The sequence below is a fragment of the Leuciscus leuciscus genome (genome assembly GCF_965113295.1).
Source record: "Leuciscus leuciscus genome assembly, chromosome: 19".
NCBI classification, from domain to species: Eukaryota; Metazoa; Chordata; class Actinopteri; order Cypriniformes; family Leuciscidae; genus Leuciscus; species Leuciscus leuciscus.
In genome coordinates, this window is record NC_138743.1 from 18,546,033 (window position 1) to 18,565,810 (window position 19,778).

The 19,778-nt window shown below is 37.6% G+C and overlaps 2 protein-coding genes across 2 annotated transcripts in view; both read right to left on the reverse strand.

Moving 5' to 3' along the window:
- Positions 1–19,778, reverse strand: part of LOC309481669 (exostosin-1) — a 429,414-nt gene that overhangs the window by 202,833 nt on the left and 206,803 nt on the right. The window lies entirely within an intron of this gene.
- kcnk3a (potassium channel, subfamily K, member 3a) overlaps positions 102–19,778 on the reverse strand; it is a 334,357-nt gene continuing 314,680 nt past the window's right edge. Inside the window, exon 3 of the transcript XR_014200076.1 lies at positions 102–174. The gene's annotated coding sequence lies outside the window, so the exon portion shown is untranslated. The remainder of the gene's footprint in view (positions 175–19,778) is intronic.

A 19,778-nucleotide genomic window follows, 5' to 3' on the forward strand; every position in this document is an offset into this window, starting at 1 on the left:
GCAGTGGTTTTATTGAGGTTGAGCGAAAAACCTAGTACTAGTTCTAGTTAACAGAAGTAGTTTTTTTACATAATCGTGAATATTTAATGAACGATTTTAGATTAGATTAGATTAGATTCAACTTTATTGTCATTACACAAGTACAGGTACAAGGCAACGAAATGCAGTTTAGGTCTAACCAGAAGTGCAATAGCAGCAAGTGCAGGATATACAGTGGTTCCATAAGTGCAGAACATGGATATGTACTGAATAAATATAGAGTTGAATACTATTATAAACAAAAATTTACAGATAGATTTGTCCTATGAATATAATATACAGATAACTATTACTGTGAACAGAATTTACAGCTAGATATGTACTGAATATAATATACAGATGGCTATTACTATAAACAGAATTTTTACAGATAGATATGTACTGAATATATATACAGATGGGTGTTACTATAAACAGAATGTGAGCATAATATACAGATGGCTATTACTATAAACAGAATTTTACAGATAGATATGTACTATGAATATATATATACAGATGGGTGTTACTATAAACAGAATGTGAGCATAATATACAGATGGCTATTACTATAAACAGAATTTTACAAATAGATATATGTATAAGTTAGGCTAAAATGAGCAGTATAACAATGGATTTAAAGTAGTGCAAATAAAGTTTGGACAGAAGCTATCCGAGTGAAAGTGCAGTGGAAGTAATTGCATATTACAGTTAAAGTACGGTATTGCAAATGTATATGTAAACAGTCGGTACTGTAAATAAACAGTCGGCAGTGCAAATTGAGCATATTCCAGTCAAGGTAGTAGTGCAAGATGCATATGTAAACAGTTGTTTCTGTAATAACAGTCAGCAGTGCAAATGAACATTATAGTATTGCAAATAACAAAATGGAGGCAGGTGTGAGGAGGGAGAGGAGAGTCAATCAGTATATGAGGGGAGTGGGATCAATGAGGGTTAGAGTTTAATAAAGAGACAGCTCTGGGGAAAAAACTGTTCTTTAGTCTGCTGGTCCTGGTCCGGAGGCACCTGAAACGCCTGCCGGAGGGCAGGAGAGAAAACAGTCTGTGGGCTGGGTGAGAGGAGTCCTTAAGGATGCTGCGAGCTCGATGCAGACAGCGTTTCCTCTGGATGTGCTCGATGGCAGGTAGTGGAGTCCCAGTGATGCGCTGGGCGGTTTTCACCACCCGCTGCAGTGCCTTGCGCTCTGCAACAGAACAGCTCCCATACCACACTGTAGCACAGTTGGTCAGGATGCTTTCTATTGCACAGCGATAGAAGTTCACCAGGATAGTGGAGGAAAGCTGATTCTTCCTCAGTGTCCTCAGGAAGAAAAGGCGCTGGTGAGCCTTCTTGACCAGGCTGGAGGTGTTGGTTGTCCAGGTCATGTCCGCCGAGATGTGGGTCCCCAGGAACTTGAAACTGGAGACACGCTCAACAGCCATTCCATTGATGTGGATGGTGTTGTGTGTGCCTCTTGACACTTTCCTGAAGTCCACGATGAGCTCCTTCGTTTTGGTGGTGTTGAGGAGCTGGTTATTTTCAGTGCACCATGTGGCCAGGTGCTTGATTTGATTGACAGCAGTGGTTCTTGAGGCAAAGTTGTTCGTTATGAAGAGATCTAACAAACAATATGAATATTGTGTGTATGTGTGAAACACCACATGATTACATAGGCATACAACTCGTTAGCACCACCTAGTGATTCTTTCCCGATTCTTTTCCTCTCCCGATTTCTTTTAAAATTCTCACAGACCTCTAGGGCCATGAGTCAAACATACCCACTGAGTTTTGCTTTGATCGACCTCCGTTAACCTTGTCTAATAGGGTCTCAAACTTCATTGGCCAATGGCGGCCATGTTTTTTGAGATACGCCAATGTCCTAATACAAAATCATGGCACCTTGGACAACGTTTGGGTGATTATAGCCGCTATCATGTTTTTTTCCTGTTATAGCGCCACCAAGTGACCAGTCGCCATGTGCTTCTTCACACGACAACAGTATGAGCTCTTATATATGTGCACCGAGTTCGGTGAAAATATATTATTCCGTTCATGAGTTATATCCATTTTAGTAAATAAGTGGCTCCTTCCACTTCGAAAGGTTTGGCAGCCCTTAGAGACCGTGAATCGAAATTTCTACTCTTTTTTTTTTTTGATAGTTGACAATCAGACTCCAGAGAATCTTGCTGAACTGGTTTGGTTCCGTTCGGGCCAGAAGTTTAGTTTGCAAAAGTCGTTTTTTCAAAAAATCTCAAATACCCGAAAATTTTGCCAGGAGTTATGAGCAATTTTGTACTCTCCCTTACAGCTTTCATATTTCATAATGTTTATTATTTAGTTATTTTTATTGAAAATTACACACACACAAAAAAAACATAAATCAATAAAAAAAAAATCGATGCAATTTCCCCCTAGTTTCCTTGTTGAATGCTGATTGGCTGCTGGTGTATTGCTGTAGTGATGTGTTATTGGTTTGTTGATGACCTTCCAAGGAATCTAAAATAATAATAGTTTCATTTTATTACTGCTGCAATGAATCATATTCTATTCCCCTGTGGTCAGCGCAGAGAGTGATGCAAATCAAATCAAACGCACATACACATTTACTTCCAATATCAAAATGAGCTCACTCTCTCCCACACACATCCCAAGAAGAACTCAAAAAAAAAAAAAAAAAAAAAAAAATTGCAGACGGACTCACCCATATATAAACATGTTTAGCATTCATATCTAGCTCTTTTTCTCTGCTCCACTGATTTTATCATTCTACCGAATCCATAACAAACAACAACCAAAACAAGCCTTGCTGCATGTCCCGATCTGATACTGACAGACCTTTAGAGCAGCTGATTCACTTTGACTCCATATTCCTGTCAGTCAGTCTTATAATCTCCCGTATGAATTAAATATGTCATGTAGTGCATGTCTGAGGCCAGCGGAGCAGAGACGGTATTTGAATCTTGAGTGCTCACGTGAACTTTATCTTTGAACGGCTGAGCGGAACATGCAATAGAGTTCTGACTCTGGCTCACTATCTTCACAAAGAGACACTGGAGCCAACAAAACATACACGCAACAAACAATAATAATTTACTTTTAATGAATATATTTTTAATTAGCGGTTGTTTAAAAAAAAAAGAAAGAATTTGTCTGTCAGAGTGATCCAATATTTGATTAACATATTGCAATGCACCAACAACTAATCTTAAATATCAGCAGGAAAATTAAACTTGAACAGGCAAGCAGCTAGTGCTTTATGGGGCATAAAGTGAACGAGTTTGTGTAAATTCATTCCAAGTGTTTACAGACCTCATCACCTCCAAAGTTAAAAGAAGCATTTCTTGGTCTATCGGTACCGTTAGAGATTGAAGTGGTGGAATTGCAGGATTTCCTCAGGAGATTGTGGACACATTGAGGCCTTAGGACACAGGGAACACAGGTCAGCAGCGCATTGAACAGATGGAGGTTTCATCCAGGATGGTCTTGGGTTGTACTTTGCTCTTGCTCTTTGCTGACTTAGATATGGCCGAAATGATGCTGCTTTAGACGAGCGCTCCATTTATAATGAACTAAAAATGACCTAAAAGGGCTGTTAGTTGAAACACCTCCTTTCCAAAAGGCATCTTTAGATTTTGATCATTATCTGTGAACTAGTGCAATTGACATAAAAATTATGATTCATAATTCCATGTTTGTACTGGCTCTCTGTGAAAGGATCAACACATACATTTTTACGAAATACTGATAAAATTCATCTTAAATTAGAAATTATTCTTAGGAATGCATGGTATATCAGTACCACATTGGTTAATGGTCGATTTATTGCTAAACATAATATCTAAAAAAGCATTAGCACCACAGAACTGTTGTCACTTACGAAACAATAATTGAATCTTTGATGACTGAATAAGTGCAATTCACCTTTATTCCAGAAGTTAGTCTGGAAGTCTGATACACAATGATGAAGTGACGTTTCACTCATAGTTACTGCAGGCAGAAAACAAAAGAATAGGAAGTATCATCAGCAAAACTTGAAATGGCTCAGCAATTTACTGCAGATCAAGTACTGAATGCAACCAAATATTACTGTCACTGTCACTTGATGGTGGAGCTGGTGAAGAAGCTGTCAGCGATCAAAATATTGATTTTTGAAGATGTTAACCCTCTGAGGTCGGAAAACGCGCCCCCGCGTTTTGCTGGATTTTCTTCACATTGTAGTACAATAAACTTAAATTACTCCGTCATTTATGGTTATACAGAAAAAAGAAATATAAAAAAAGAATCTGTGATATTTCTACTTTTGTATGTGTCCACTTACAATCAAATCAAAACATTGTGCTTTTGTAAAATAAAGAAAATAAACAGGGTGTGCGTTCTGCCTCTCCGTCGCGGTGAACTTTTTTTTCTTGAGCACGTCTATAAACTGAAACAAAACTCAGCGAATACTTCTCACACATTTATGAGCCATATACCTTTATACACATTTAAGTGTGTACTTTTAAATGATCGGATTCAAACTGAAAACAAATATTCTCTGTTTAAGTAATTTGTATAAAACCAACAGGATGTCCAGTATCTCAAACGTTTGCTAATTACTTTTAATTCGGCCACGCCCACTCGCGCAAAAGTGATTCACATGCAAATCTCCACATGGAACGCGAACGCCCTCGTTACCTCAAACACAAAACACTTCACAAGTCTCTGCTTTTCGTCGAGTTTGGAAGACGCGCTGTGAGCTTACATTGGATTTACATCAGAAGAAGAAGAACGCGATTTGAAGACAAGAAAGATGTAAGGTAAGAAATTCTTACTTATTAGTTTATGGTATTGTTGCATAAACTTCACATTGCAGTTGAACTGTTGCTAGATATATGGTGAATATTATACTATTTAGACCCGTGTTTACTGTTAAATACTGTTTGTGGATATCTGCTCAAACATAGATATGTATAACCATAATGTTTAATATTTTGGAGCGCGATTGCGTTTGAAAGGAAAAATGCACCAAACATTAGGCTTTATGTTTTTACTATTATCTCATTTCATATCATCATAACGAATGGAAACATTTGAAGTAACATAAGATAATCAATATATTTTTCTCTAGCATTGTTACTGAAATCTTTTGGAAGATTTATAGGCTGCTTTGTAAAATAAAATTATTTTATGCAGTACTGCACATAGCTTATGCCTACAAGGCACAACAAATATGGTGTTCTTTATATTATATATTGTTGGAAACGTGTGTGTGTGTGTGTGTGTGTGTGTGTGTGTGTGTGTGTGTGTATTCTGTGAATTTTAAAAAGCAATTTTAACCAGAAAAATCTAAAATGTATTCGCAAAATCGTGCAGGCCTAGTTTCTCTTGATACCAGTATGTTCACTTTTTTCTTTTCTTTCAGGGACCAGATGCAACTGAGTCCTGCTGACTTCAACATTCACATGAGTCTCTGTACATGAACATGGTAAAGTGAAAATCAAACACCTTGGAAATGGTATGTACAATGTTTTTAGGAATGGCACAAAGGTCTCTGTCTTTGGATCATTGTTTTCAATGTGCTCTTTTGTCATTTGTATTTTTGGATTATGTTGTGTTGTAAATAAATCCAAACAATCTAAAAGCCATTCTTTTTTAAATCTCCTCATTCTTTGTGCAAGGTTGCTCTGAATGACAGGGCCTGATCGCTCCTAATAGGGCAGTTAGGGGAGTGTCTTTGTCTTTCTCAGGTGTTAAAAGCTTACATATTCATGAGATGATCACGCCTCTTCGAATATGGCTTTGTCACACAAAACACGTCTTAGAAATTTTAAATCAATATATTGTCTTATCTGAATGAGCAGTCAGGGTGATTTTCACATAGTTTTGGAGCAAATATTCTAGGCTACGTCATACAATTTTCAAAAGTCTTGTGAAGAAATAATCAGTATGGGTTTCATGGCCTTATTTCAGTGACAATTTTTTTTTGTATTTTCACAAACCACGCATAAATGTCATTATCTCAAAACTACAAACTTTTACATACATGCTGCTGATATATTATTGTAGCAGAGTTTGTGCTGAATACAGTGTAATTAGACTTTAGCCATGAAAATGTCACTAGTAACAGAAAAAAACACAAATGTCAGAGCATGTCAGAACACCTCCAGGCCCAGAAAACAGCTCAGACCTCAGAGGGTTAAAAATGATATTTTTGAGAAAATGTTTGAGATGGTGAATATGAGCCGATGCTGAATGTACTGGGAAATGAGCTCTGTCGAGGACAGTGATGATGTTATAAAACATCTCCTCAAACTGAACCCTTCCAAGACCCAAAAGATAACAAAATATGCTTTATTTTATTCTTCTGTAATTGTTACTCTAATATCAGGAGAGTTTTATTTTATAGCGACAGGTAGCGATCCATCTGTGTTAGATATAGATCCAAGTTGCTAAAGGCCTGAATATATAATAATGATAGGCGAAACATTCATGCATTTAAGGGTTAAAGAGCTCAAGCATTTATTAAAGCGTCAGACGACAAAACTGTAGCGTGCTTCGAATTAACAGAACATTATTGACTGCTGGAGTGGATGCTAATATAGTTATCGTTATAGTTATCTTTATAGTTATCGTTCTAGGTGTTAACAGGCTTTGAAACCTTTTTTTTTTTTTTTTTTGATGAAGAAGAAGAAACAGCTGCCAGATGGATTGTTGATATATGTGTGATGTCACAATAATTTAATATGTAGCAAAAGGCTGTATTCTGAGTGAGAAGATGGATTTCGAAGAATTTGCCAGTTAAAGGTCTGCTAGGAAGCCAGTCCTTGAAGAAGCTGCTGAGAGAACTCTGGGTCACACTACAAACTGTGGAGGGTGAAAAGGCACTGGGCATTATTAGCGCCGTCCCAGCAGGGTTTCAAGTCTGGTTTAAGGATAGCACATGCCTGGTGTGCTTAGTGGTGGTTTCATTGAATAGTTTCTGCTTTTCAACAGGAGACCATTATTATTGTCCACAGGAAATTAAAAACTGGTGACTAGGATCGCTTCTTTGTTCAGTTTGCAAGTTCCTCCCTATAGGCTCTGGCCAGCAAGCGGATGTGGGCAATAAAATGATGAGGTGGGCATTTGTCAAATATCTGTCATTGTGAAATAATAATAATAATAACAACAACATAATAATAGCAAACAAATAAATTAAAATTCCAATAGACACACACAGCTCTGTGTGTAACTCTGTCGCCTCACAGAAAGTAGGTCCCTGGTTCGAGTCCCAGCTGATGCCAGGAGGCCAGGATCCAAATGCAATGTATATATATTAAATAAAGATAAAAGTACAAAAATAAACTCAAACACCAGGGAACCAAAGAAAAACAAGAAAGATTTTGCTTGGGCCCCCCAAAAGGCTTTTCTCAGCTGCTGTTTACTCTAGTTAAAGGTGCAGTAAGCAATTTCTGAGACACGCTGTTAAAAGTGTATACAGAAAAAAGAAATATGAAAAAAGAATCTGTGATATGTCTACTTTTGTATATGTCCACTTACAATCAAATCAAAACATTGTGCTTTTGTAAAATAAAGAAAATAAACAGGGTGTGCGTTCTGCCTCTCTGTCTCTGTGAACTTTTTTTCCTTGAGCACGTCTATAAACTGAAACAAAACTCAGCGAATACTATTCACACATTTATGAGCCATATATCTTTATACACATTTAAGTGTGTACTTTTAAATGATCGGATTCAAACTGAAAACAAATATTCTCTGTTTAAGTAATTTGTATAAAACCAACAAGATGTCCAGAAACCCTTGCTCATTTTTTTAAATTTGACCACGCCCACGCGCGTAAAAGATATTCACATGCAAATCTCCACATGAAACCGAACTCGCTCGTTACCTCAAACACAAAGCACCAAACTTCACAAGTCTCTGCTTTTCGTCGAGTTTGGAAGACACGCCGTGAGCTTACATTGGATTTACCTCAGAAGAAGAAGAACGCGATTTGAAGACAAGAAAGATGTAAGGTAAGAAATTCTTAATTATTAGTTTATGTTATTGTTGCATAAATTTCACATTGCAGTTGAACTGTTGCTAGATACATGGTGAATATTATAATATTTAGACCCGTGTTTACTGTTAAATACTGTGTTTGTGGATATCTGCTCAAACGTAGATATGTATAATATGGTAACCATAATGTTTCATATTTTGGAGCGCACTGTGCGTTTGAATGTACGTCCATGTTATGACGCTGTGCGTTTGAATGTATCATATTTTGGAGCGTGCTGTGCGTTTGAAAAGCAAAACGCACCAAACACTAGGCTTCATGTTTTTACTCTAATCTCATTTCATATCATCATAACGAATGGAAACATTTGTAGTAACATATGATAATCAATATATTTTTATCTAGCGTAGTTGTTACTCTGAAATGTTGCTTTTGAAAGATTTATAGGCTGCTATAAGTTATTGCTATTATTATTTTATGCAGCACTGCACGTAGCCTATGCCTACAAGGCACACCAAACCTGTTCATTATATATTGTTGGAAACATTTGTGTGTGTGTGTGTGTGTGTGTGTGTGTGTGTGTGTGTGTGTGTGTGTGTGTGTGTGTGTGTGTGTGTGTGTGTGTGTGTGTGTGTGTGTGTGTATTCTGTGAATTTTAAAAAGCAATTTTAACCAGAAAAATCTCAAATCTATTCCCAAAATCGTGCAGTGTGTTATGTGTACAAAATGTGTTATGTTCACAGTTTTTTTTTTGTTTTTTTTACAGGGATCAGATGCCCCACGGATGAGTCCTGCTGACTTCAACATTCACATGAGTCTCTGTACATGAACATGGTAAAGTGAAAATCAAACACCTTGGAAATGAAAGGTATGTACAATGTTTTTAGGAATGGCACAAAGGTCTCTGTCTTTGGATCATTGTTTTCAATAATTTGCTTTTTTTGTCATTTGTTGTGTATCTTTGGATTATGTTGTGTTGTAAATAAATCCAAACAATCTAAAAGCCATTATTTTTTAAATCTCCTCATTCTTTGTGCAAGGTTGCTCAGAATGATAGGGCCCGATAGCTCCTAATAGGGCCATTAGGGGGAGGGTCTTTGTCTTTCTCAGGTGTTAACAGCCATGTATGTGTATCCTGCGTTACGCCTACTCGCATAAAGCTTTCTTACGCAAAACACGTCTTACAAATTTTTAAACAATATATTGTCTTATCTGAATGAGCAGTCAGGGTGATTTTCACATAGTTTTGGAGCAAATATTCTAGGCTACGTGATACAATTTTCAAAAGTCTAGTGAAGAAATAATCAGTATGGGTTTCATGGCCTTATTTCAGTGACAATTTTTTTTTGTATTTTCACAAACCACGCATAAATGTCATTATCTCAAAACTACAAACTTTTACATACATGCTGCTGATATATTATTGTAGCAGAGTTTGTGCTAAATACAGTGTAATCAGACTTTAGCCATGAAAATGTCACAAGTAACAGAAATAAGCACAAATGTCAACACATGTCAGAACACCTCCAGGCCCAGAAAACAGCTCAGACCCCAGAGGGTTAAATGCCTGAAAACGGACGCAGAGGTTACGTTGAGTAAAGTTTCACAGAACCAAGATATTATATTGTTGATTTCAAATATCAACAGTGTTTCTCAGAAATTTCTTACTGCACCTTTAAGTCCACTATTGTTCTCAAAAAGCAAGACTTTTCATAAGACGCAATAGAAAATGTTAAACTCAGACAGGGGGTCAGAGTTATTTCTCGTCTGCATTTTCAGGTCAACCTACTCAAATTGTTTTCCACTAATGCTTTTTCGATTATATTATGTCCAAATCTGATGACATGATCCAAATCCTCATGTCATGCATTGTGTCTGCTTGATGGTTGACTACATAAAAAGTTGCTCCCTTTCTCTGTCAGTCTCTCTCTCTTTCCCTCAGTTATTTATTTCCCTTCATGTGAATAATTCAGCAAGCGTGCTAGTGGATATTTGTACATCCTGGGGTTTCTTATCAGTGGAACATTAAGTGGTGTTTGCCTTTAATGAAAGCCTGCACTCTCTCTGGCAGACTCCAGCATATGTTACTCTGCGTCGAGTCACAGAGAAGGGGAACTGCTGCAGACCTGATCATTATCTTATTAGTGAGCAAAACTCAATTACCTGGCATTCTCAGAGATCTAATACACACAAAACAGGAAGGACAACGTGTCAGTATGTCAAGAACACACACTGAACAGTCACTGGTACTAAAACTCAGACAAGCTCTAATGAACAGAGGCTGAATGGAGAAAGAGCAGATATTTTGGAACATTTGCTACATGCTTTGGTCTATTTAACTCCTTCAAGGATTCCAGATGCATAAAAAGTCTTACATATACACGGTACATAAATGGGTGAACATGTTTTATGAGGGGTCATGTACATATATGCATACGTACAAGTTTTAATAGAAATTACATATAAAAATGCACTTTAAGGGATAGTTCACCCCAAAAAAAAAATTAGCCCGTGATTTACGTAATCCTAGGTGTATATGACATTCTTCTTTCAGACGAATACAATCGGAGTTATATTAAAAAAATGTCCTGGCTCTTTCAAGCTTTATAATGGCAGTGAATAGCAGTTTCTGTTTTGAAGTCCATGGAAAGCGATGCGTTTGTGTAAGAAAAATATCCATATTTAAAACTTTATGAAGTAAAATAACGTCTCAGTTACGTATGTAACCCTCGTTCCCTGAAGGAGGGAACAGAGACGTGGTCGGACGTACTCTAATGATTGGGATCACAATTAGGGAGCCTGTCATCTTCGAGTGTTGAAAAAAGAGATACTGGAGATACTGAGATATGTAGTTATTGGAGTGATTAACCTCACAGGGAAACACAAATGTTTCATTCATGTTCAGGGTTGTGAAAAACACTGAAAAATCAACCTACGCATAATGGCCACTGATTTCCCAAAAAGCCACAGATCCATCTGACACAAGCTCAATTAAAACAACAAACTGCCAATGACAGCGAATCGAGGCTTTACAAACATGACTGGGCTGTGCATGGCTCCTTCCTCATCACAAAAATAAACAGCCGTGCCCAGGCGGCAGGAGCCTCTCTTAAGCGTATTGGTGTAAGTAATTGACAAGCAGAGAGAAAGCGCGACTGAACGAAGGTCGTGACGGGTCGCTCGTGTCATTTCTAGCGTTTGTTTACTGCTGGGCTATCGATGCCTCGTCTGAAATCCCCCCCTGGAGATGTGCGCTGAATAATGGAAGAGGAACAACACTGGATCAAACAGCCACACGGGGCTCTATCTTCCATCTGTCTCTCGCTCTCTCTGACTCTCGCCTTGTGATCCGGCCCTGTCAAGGTTAAACGGGGAGAAAATGAAACAGGAAACGCAATTCAAACATCGATGTGTTATCGATACAGACCAGGGGTCAACAGCCCTGCCTTTGTGAAGCGGACTGGGCCACTTCATCAGAGAGAAGACCAAACTGAAACGTCAACTTATCATCCACGATACATGAACGATGAAACTACAACTCATTTCCTCATTTAAACCAGCACTGTCTATTTACGCTTTACTTAACAGTGATCAGTGCTAATATTTTTTTCTACTGATGGGCCAGTGTTTATTTATTTATTTATATGAAAATTTTCACTTTCACACCATAAATTATAACATTACAATAGTTTAATTGTTTTTGACCAACGTAACCTTGTATTTTACTTGTATTTTAGTCTTGTACCTTGTATTATTTTAACATTGGACACTAACAGTTAAGATACCAGAGAAATTTCACAATTACCGATTAACATTTATATACCTCAACAAAACTACTGTACAAGCCTAACTAATATAAGTTTGAACATTATTAAAGACAAGTAAACAGTAAGTAATAAAATAAGAACAAATGAACAAATTATAGCTAAGCAATAGCACAAATACATACAATAGAAAAAGGTACAAATGAAATAAACAGGTAATTTATCAATGTCGAAAAGGGCATTCAATAAAACTTGGCTGTCTATGCGGTAGAAAGGCACAAAAAAAAAAGAGAAAAAAAGTGTACTAATACAGACATTGTAACAATACAGCGCAAAGGGTTGAAAATTGGTGAACATACACTTTTATTGTTTCAGGTTGGGTAGGTCTAACAGTAGTATTCCTGTAAGAAATACTATTTGAATAAAGTAATCAAATGTAAAATGACAATGCATAGTCTTCCCTGTGTAAATTAAATATAAATGAATCATACAGAAGTTAAGCTACAGAAGTTATTCAGTCAAGAGCAGAGTGATTTTTAGTTGTTGTTCTTTTATTAACATTAATGACACTGCAGCAGGTATATTAGGCTGCTGTCACTTTAAGACCTAATGCACACCCGATTTTCTCCCAACGTTCATTTAAACTTAACACATTTAAGACTGTGCTTATTAGGATACTCGAAACTGGCATTTTGACACAATTTTGTGTGCAGCCTATTTGTCTGTTCAAGCCAGATAAGAATCAAAAGAGAACTCAATTCGGTACTGTCATGCTGTTTGAGAAATGGCTTTCTGTGTGCGTACAGAAAACTTCAGGCAGCATGCACCAGTATCGAAGCGAGTTCTCTTTCGCATCATTTTGCACTTGAATGGTTTACAAATGGCTTAAATGTGTAAACTGGCAAGACTTAAAAACACATTCAAATGATTCATGACAACTTGTTTGTCTAGCCATGATAAAGTGTGTAAAAGCTCAACCAATCAGCTGTCCTGAAGTATGACAACATACAGACATTAAGGTAATTAAGTGACTGATTTTCATTTCTGGTTGACCCATAAACAGAGAGAGAAATACAGACAATAAGGGGACAGAAACATATCTATGTGTGAGTATATTTATGGATCAATAAGGCTAGATATGTAATAAATCCACAAAAATAGCCCATCCCAATCACAGGACTGACACCCTCGCCTGCAGGACATGCCCTTACAATAAAGCTATTACGCTCAAAACAACCAGCAAAAAGAAGATTCACACCCACAGGCTTATATAGCATTCCCTCTAAAACTGGAATTTTAAACTTAAACCAGTGATGTGTCATTATATATTATTCCAGGCCCAATAGTTATTTTTTTCAAATTGTGATTCCAGTTGTATGTATGACTATCTCTGACTGAATTCACTAAAAGTAACTTCCTTCTTTTCATTCAATTTAATTCAGTTTCTCTGCCAACCTACATGTACACCCACTTTATATCACTCACACCGACTCTCTCGCTAGCTGAGTTTTAAGAGCGCTGACATATTTCCCTAAGAACAACTATTAATACTGACAGATACTTCTATAATGAGATATAGAGCAAGAGAGGGAAAGAAAGAAAGCAGAAGGCATGGACAGATGTTCTTTTGTTGAAAAAAAAAGACGTTGAGCTCTCTCTTGAAACTGAATGTTACATTTGTCCTCATTAAAGGTCACAGACTGGGAAGAGCCTGTTCAGAGAAATTCCACTAACTACAATGTAACAAGTACGTAAACTACGCCTTACCTCACTGCTCCTTAAAATTCGTACAAAATTGAGCCTTTTTATTCTTTTGTTACTGGATGTTCCAAATAAGATACAGATTTTATTAGACATCTCAATCCACTCCCTAGTTTATTAGTAAGTATGCAGCATTGGAATTTACCCATCCTTAGGGCTGTTCCATCTTCTCTTCCATTTGTTCCAAAGAAATTTTCAGAATGCATGGTGCAAACCAGTGAGCATCAGATACTCTACACACACAAGGTATGATTTGAAGCTGGTTCAAATCATACCTATCTGACCGCTACCATTTTGTCTATTTAAATGGAGAAAAACGATCATAACTCCAGTAAACTATGGAGTGCCGCAGGGATCTGTATTAGGCCCTCTGTTATTTTCAATATATATGATGCCACTTGGAAATATTATAAGGAAACATGGAATTAGTTTCCATTGTTATGCTGATGACACTCAAATATATATTTCATCACGGCCGGATGAAAACGCAAAATTTTCCAAATTGACAGAGTGTGTTAAAGATATAAAAGATTGGATGACCCGTAATTTTCTTTTATTAAATCCAGACAAGACAGAGGTAATACTTATCGGTTCAAAAAACCGCCCACAAAACCTCGCACAATACAACTTTAACATCATAGGATGTCCTGTTACTTTATCCTCTACAGTAAAAGACCTGGGTGTTATACTCAATTGCAACCTGTCTTTTGAAAATCATATTTCATGTTACAAAAACAGCATTTTTCCACCTTAGAAACATTGCTAAGCTACGTAATATGCTATCAGTTTCTGATGCAGAAAAGTTAGTTCATGCATTCATGACCTCGAGACTGGATTACTGCAATGCTTTACTAGCTGGTTGTCCTGCATCCTCAATAAACAAGCTACAGTTAGTCCAAAATGCCGCCGCTAGAGTTCTTACTAGATCAAGAAAATATGATCATATAACACCGATTTTATCATCACTGCATTGGTTACCTATAAAGTTCCGTATTAATTACAAGGTATTGCTACTGACCTATAAAGCCCTAAACGGCTTAGCTCCAGTCTATTTAACGGATCTTTTATCACCCTATAATCCATCGCGCTCTTTAAGATCACTAAATTCAAGGCTTTTGGTCATACCTAGGATATCCAGAACCACCAAAGGAGGGAGAGCATTCTCACATTTGGCTCCAAAACTCTGGAATAGTCTTCCTGACACTGTTCGTTGCTCAGACTCGCTCTCCCAGTTTAAAACTAGATTAAAGTCGCATCTCTTCAGCCAGGCATTCATATAATCCTACAGTTCAAACTACAATCCGGCCTCTAGCTCATAAATGCCAGAGGAGAACTGGCCCCCGACTGAGCCTGGGTTCTCCCAAGGTTTTTTTTTCTCCATTAGGTCACCTGATGGAGTTTTAGGACACCATTAGGTCACTTGATGAAGTTTTTCGGTTCCTTGCCACTGTTGCCTTTGGCTTGCTCAGTTGGGGATATTTTGGGGATATTTAATTTAATTTTATCAATCAATAAATTCCTCTTGAAACAAACTTTGTTGTATTATTTTAATTTAATACTGTGAAGCTGCTTTGATACAATCTGTATTGTGAAAAGCGCTATACAAATAAACTTGACTTGACTTGACTTGACACAGGGAATGTCTTCTTTGGTTTCTAAAGTCATCAGAATTTGAAGACGAGAGCATATTTCATAATGGAACTTGAAAGGTCCATCAACAGAACTGAAAGGTCCATTAGCTACCAGTAAGGTTTACGATACTTAATTTTCCCCCAAAAAAGTGCTGAAAATGGCTAGCTATTCCATGATTCCTAGACCACTGTCATCGTGTAGAGAAATGTGGTGGATAGCTTCAATGTGCATCCTCACTATTACGTTGCAGGTAATTTAATTCTTTGTGTCCATATGTTTAGTGGATCAAGGCCTTTGATGGTACCTGGGTTCATATTCCCAATATACTGATTTACATCAAAGGAGGTTAGGGAGTGGAATGAGACACAGCCGTTCTCTCGTCAAGGCTTTCTGCCATGATGGGCACCACCTGCCCTTTACTTATTGGCTAGGGCAAACATTAGTTTGATCCTCTGACCATTCTGCCAGCTCCACCACCTGCCCAAGGGACAGTCTCTCTGTGTATTCTCCCATGAGCACTCACACACACCATGGGAAAAAGCTGTCACTGTTAGACTGTACCTCGCTGTTTTATTTTTCCAGCTCCACTGTGGCAATCTTGTATGTTCCACTTGCTGCAGCCTTTACATATGGATTTGACAGACATGCTTATCCAAAGAGACTTACAATTCAGTCAACAAAATCAGTTCATGTTTTCAATGGGAATCAAACAGTAGAGTACGGTACTAGCAACGTCAAAGTCATGGGGACTTCGGCATTGCTAACCTAGCACCATGTGCAACTGTTGAGTTATTTTAAGAATTTCTTCTTATAAATGAAAAGACTTTCCTGGACCAATGCTGGTAAGTGCTGGATTGGTCTAGCCATGCTGTTAGCGAAAAATGCTAGTCAACCTGCAAGGTCTTTCTGGTCAAGGTGGTTGGCCAAGGAGGTCTTGCTGGTGAAGCTAGCATGGTCACACCTCCGTTGTTTGAACCACATAGGTTTAACAAAATACAGAAGGACTGATGTTAATCTAACCACAAGTCGAAAGTGTACAGGTGTAATTCCAACCTTAAAAGTTTGCGATGCTGGATATGAATTTTCATTGGAAGTATGGTTTTATCAAGTTTACACTTACAAATAATCATATAGAGTGAAAGAGTATGCATATTTGGCGTGCTGTCCAGGGGAGGGCTCCAAACTTGATATGTGGCCTGAACCCAGAGTACTCCCCCGTATCCCTGGCTGGGATAGGAACCAGCCGAGAGTAAGGAATGGGGGTGGCGGAGGGATGCAGAAAAAAAAACTGTTGAGGAACATAGGTGAGTCTGCTATATATATCTGCTAAATATATATATATATATATATATATATATATATATATATATATTACATGGCTTGGTTGAATTCTAATATAGAATGTGGTCTGTTATTTCTTAGATAACAGACCGCTGCTAAGTATAACACACCGTTGCCATGAAAAACAGATCGTTGCTATCGACGCAGGTGTCACAGTTCTGTTCTGTCTGAGTGTTTTTGTCACTGGTAACATGTTTTCCTTTGTTCTGTTTTCCCGCCACTCCTTGGTTTCCATGGTTACCCTCATTAGTTAATTTGTATCACCTGGTTTCTCGTTAGTCTTGTCAGCTGTGTCTTGTTTCCCTGATCTGTTCTCCCTTGTATTTAAACCCTGAGTTTTGCCTTGTTCAGTGTCGGTCAATGTTTAATGTTAGGTTCCTGTTCTGAGCACACGCTCCCTGTTTTTGTGTATCTGTTATATTTGAGAATTAAAACCTTGGAATACTTCATCTTCAAGTTTGCCTCCTACTTCATCCACCCAGAAGCCTGACAGCAGGATTATAACCGTAGAGACGGAACGGGACTATTTTCTTTAGCAGAAGCAATACAATTGTTTTTAAATCAATAAACTCCTTTTTAAATCAATATTTTGTGTCAAATTATTGATTTATTTGGTAGGTAGCCATGTAATAAGCTACCTTATACTGTATATAAGGTAGCTTATATATAAGGTAGCTACCTTATAAGCTACCTTATTACCTTATATGTAATAAGCTACCTTATATATATATAAATAACCTCCACTTCGCGTCGGGGTCCTGAAAAACATTGGAATGAAACATTGAGTCTCTACTGTTAACAAGAAGGAACTAAAAAGACCAATCAAACAATTACACTGACAAAAATCAACTTTTCACTTATCGCCAAGCAGATGGCTAAATTACAGCACTTACACATGAACTCATCTGTACCACACTCGCACAGTAGACTTCTCAAGAGTCTTCAACAAAAGAACCGCTCTTTTATAAAGTTCTGTTATACATAGCTTAGAGGTTAGAGAAGAGTGATGTCAAGATGTCAAGACCTCATTATTCGTACTTGACTATAAATACGAAAGAAAAAGAAAAGTAGACCTTGAGGCGCAAGCAAAGTAAAACAATCTTTCCACATTCCATTCTTGTCATAGTTTATCATTTGTGAGGTCATGTTGGTAAAAAAAAAAAATATATATATATATATACATAAAGTTTCTCAGCGTTCATCTGCTTTATTTTTGCTTTATTACTTTTCAGGAATAATGCACTTATTTACCCCCCCTCATGGTGTCTCTAACCAGTTGACCTGCTTTCTTCTGTGAACCATGAAAGGATGAAAACCATAGAACAAATCACTTTATCCCATTCAATTATTGCTGGTGAGAGCTTTCAAATCTAAAAAAAAAGACACTAAATCTAGATAAAAGCATGATAGAAGAAGTCCACAGTATTTACAGTAATTTACTGATAGTCTCTTTAAGGAGAAGTTAACCACTGCCACCGAATCAAGTCAGTCAAGAGCAAGACTAGTTCAATATGTGTTCATAAAATGGCAACAAGAGAAACACTTTGCCACCAAAGCCACACAGCTCTGTGAACATGTTCCTACATCTAGCTCTGTTGGTTTTTAATATTGTCTCTCTTGCATTTGACTCTTCGCTGTTTCTTTTCTAAAATCTACATCTGAGGGTAGAGCCTATTTCTACGGAGCCCCTACAGGGATGTGGTGGTGGAAAAAATTTGGGATGGGATCATTTTTTCCCCAAAAATCTTTTGTGTTCCCTCGCAAAACTTTTGTGCTCTCCCGAGAAACTTTGCGATCCCTCTTTGTGTTCCATCGCAAATATATTTGCGTTCCCACACAAAACCTGTTGTGAGCTCAGTAGACAACGAGTTACAACCCAAATTTCCCTCAAAATTAGCTTTATAATATAAATTGATCTCTGAGCAGGCGGCTGAGAGACAAGTCTGATAGGTATAACCAATAGGTATAACCCAAAAAAAACGTGACTACAAAAACAGTAATTAACTTCAATGTTACACACCAAATGCAGTTTATCAAACTAAGTATTGTAGTATAACCAGCAGGAGAGCAGTGATGTGTGAACTGAATTTGGTTGCAGTACAGTGTCACAGTGAAGCTACTGAATATGTTTAATAATATAAAATGTGCAAAAGGGTTTTGGGTTTTACACCTTGCAGACAGTCCCTTATTCAGACTTGTCCCTCAATCGCCTGGTTATAGAGACAAATTTATATTATAAAGCTCGTTTTGAGGACAACTGGGTTGTAGCTTGTTATCTAGGTTACTGTGTTTGTAAATAGGTGTAGTTTGTGTTTTAACAATGTTTAGCTCACAAATATTGATCCGGGAAGTTTGAATATATGAATATATTGTCAACTTTACTGAACTCCTTGAGTTAAAGCTGCAGTCCGTAGTTTTTCCTCTTTGTCGCCATCTCTGTTCGAAATCTGCAATTGCAGTTATTCGCGGAATTATCAACTTAAGGGTTGTGCCTCGGCATGGCACAGCGCGGATTAATCCAATGTTTTGAGGAGAATGTGCGGCTGTCAGTCACCGCGTGGTGTGGATACTGTCATTCGGAATCACAGATTCTACTTTTTGGAAGTATGACCAACATAACAATTTTCACTGGAAAATGTAATCTGTACAAGTAAGTAACATCCACTTTTGTCCTGATCAACTAAGGGAAAAAAAGCATTGCAGTAAATCGCGCTGATTAAATCTAACAATCGCTTATCATATCACGTCAAACCATGCAAATTATACTTTGTTCTCAAATTGTTCATGTTAACAACATCAGCATTACTACATTTAATGCCCTTCCGATATTTATCCTTGTTTTCGCATGGGCCCGGTTGCAGTCTTTTCTGAAGCCAAACGAAGTTTTGCATTTTACAACGGGTGAATATCCAGCTGTCACTGGTAGGGTGACCACCCGTCCCGCTTTGCGTTGTACCGCACAGCATTTTCACTCCTTGTCCCGCACATCGCATATTGAGAAAATGTCCCGCATTTTCATCAGTCTAAGAAAACGTGCATGCGTTCTTTTGTCTTTTTAAGAAAGCATTTTATTTATTCTTTTGGTAGCGTAGTTTTTCGTACAAATCAACAGCCGTTTTGTAAATCCTATCCAATGGTTGATAAGAAAGGAGTAAACACGGTCACTAGTAGGTTGTGAAGGCTGTCAATCAAAATGTGGACCGGTGATTCGTTCTATGTGTTATCTATCAGAAAACAAATGGATAATTCGGTCAAATAAAATTTTAATTTAACAGAATTGATCA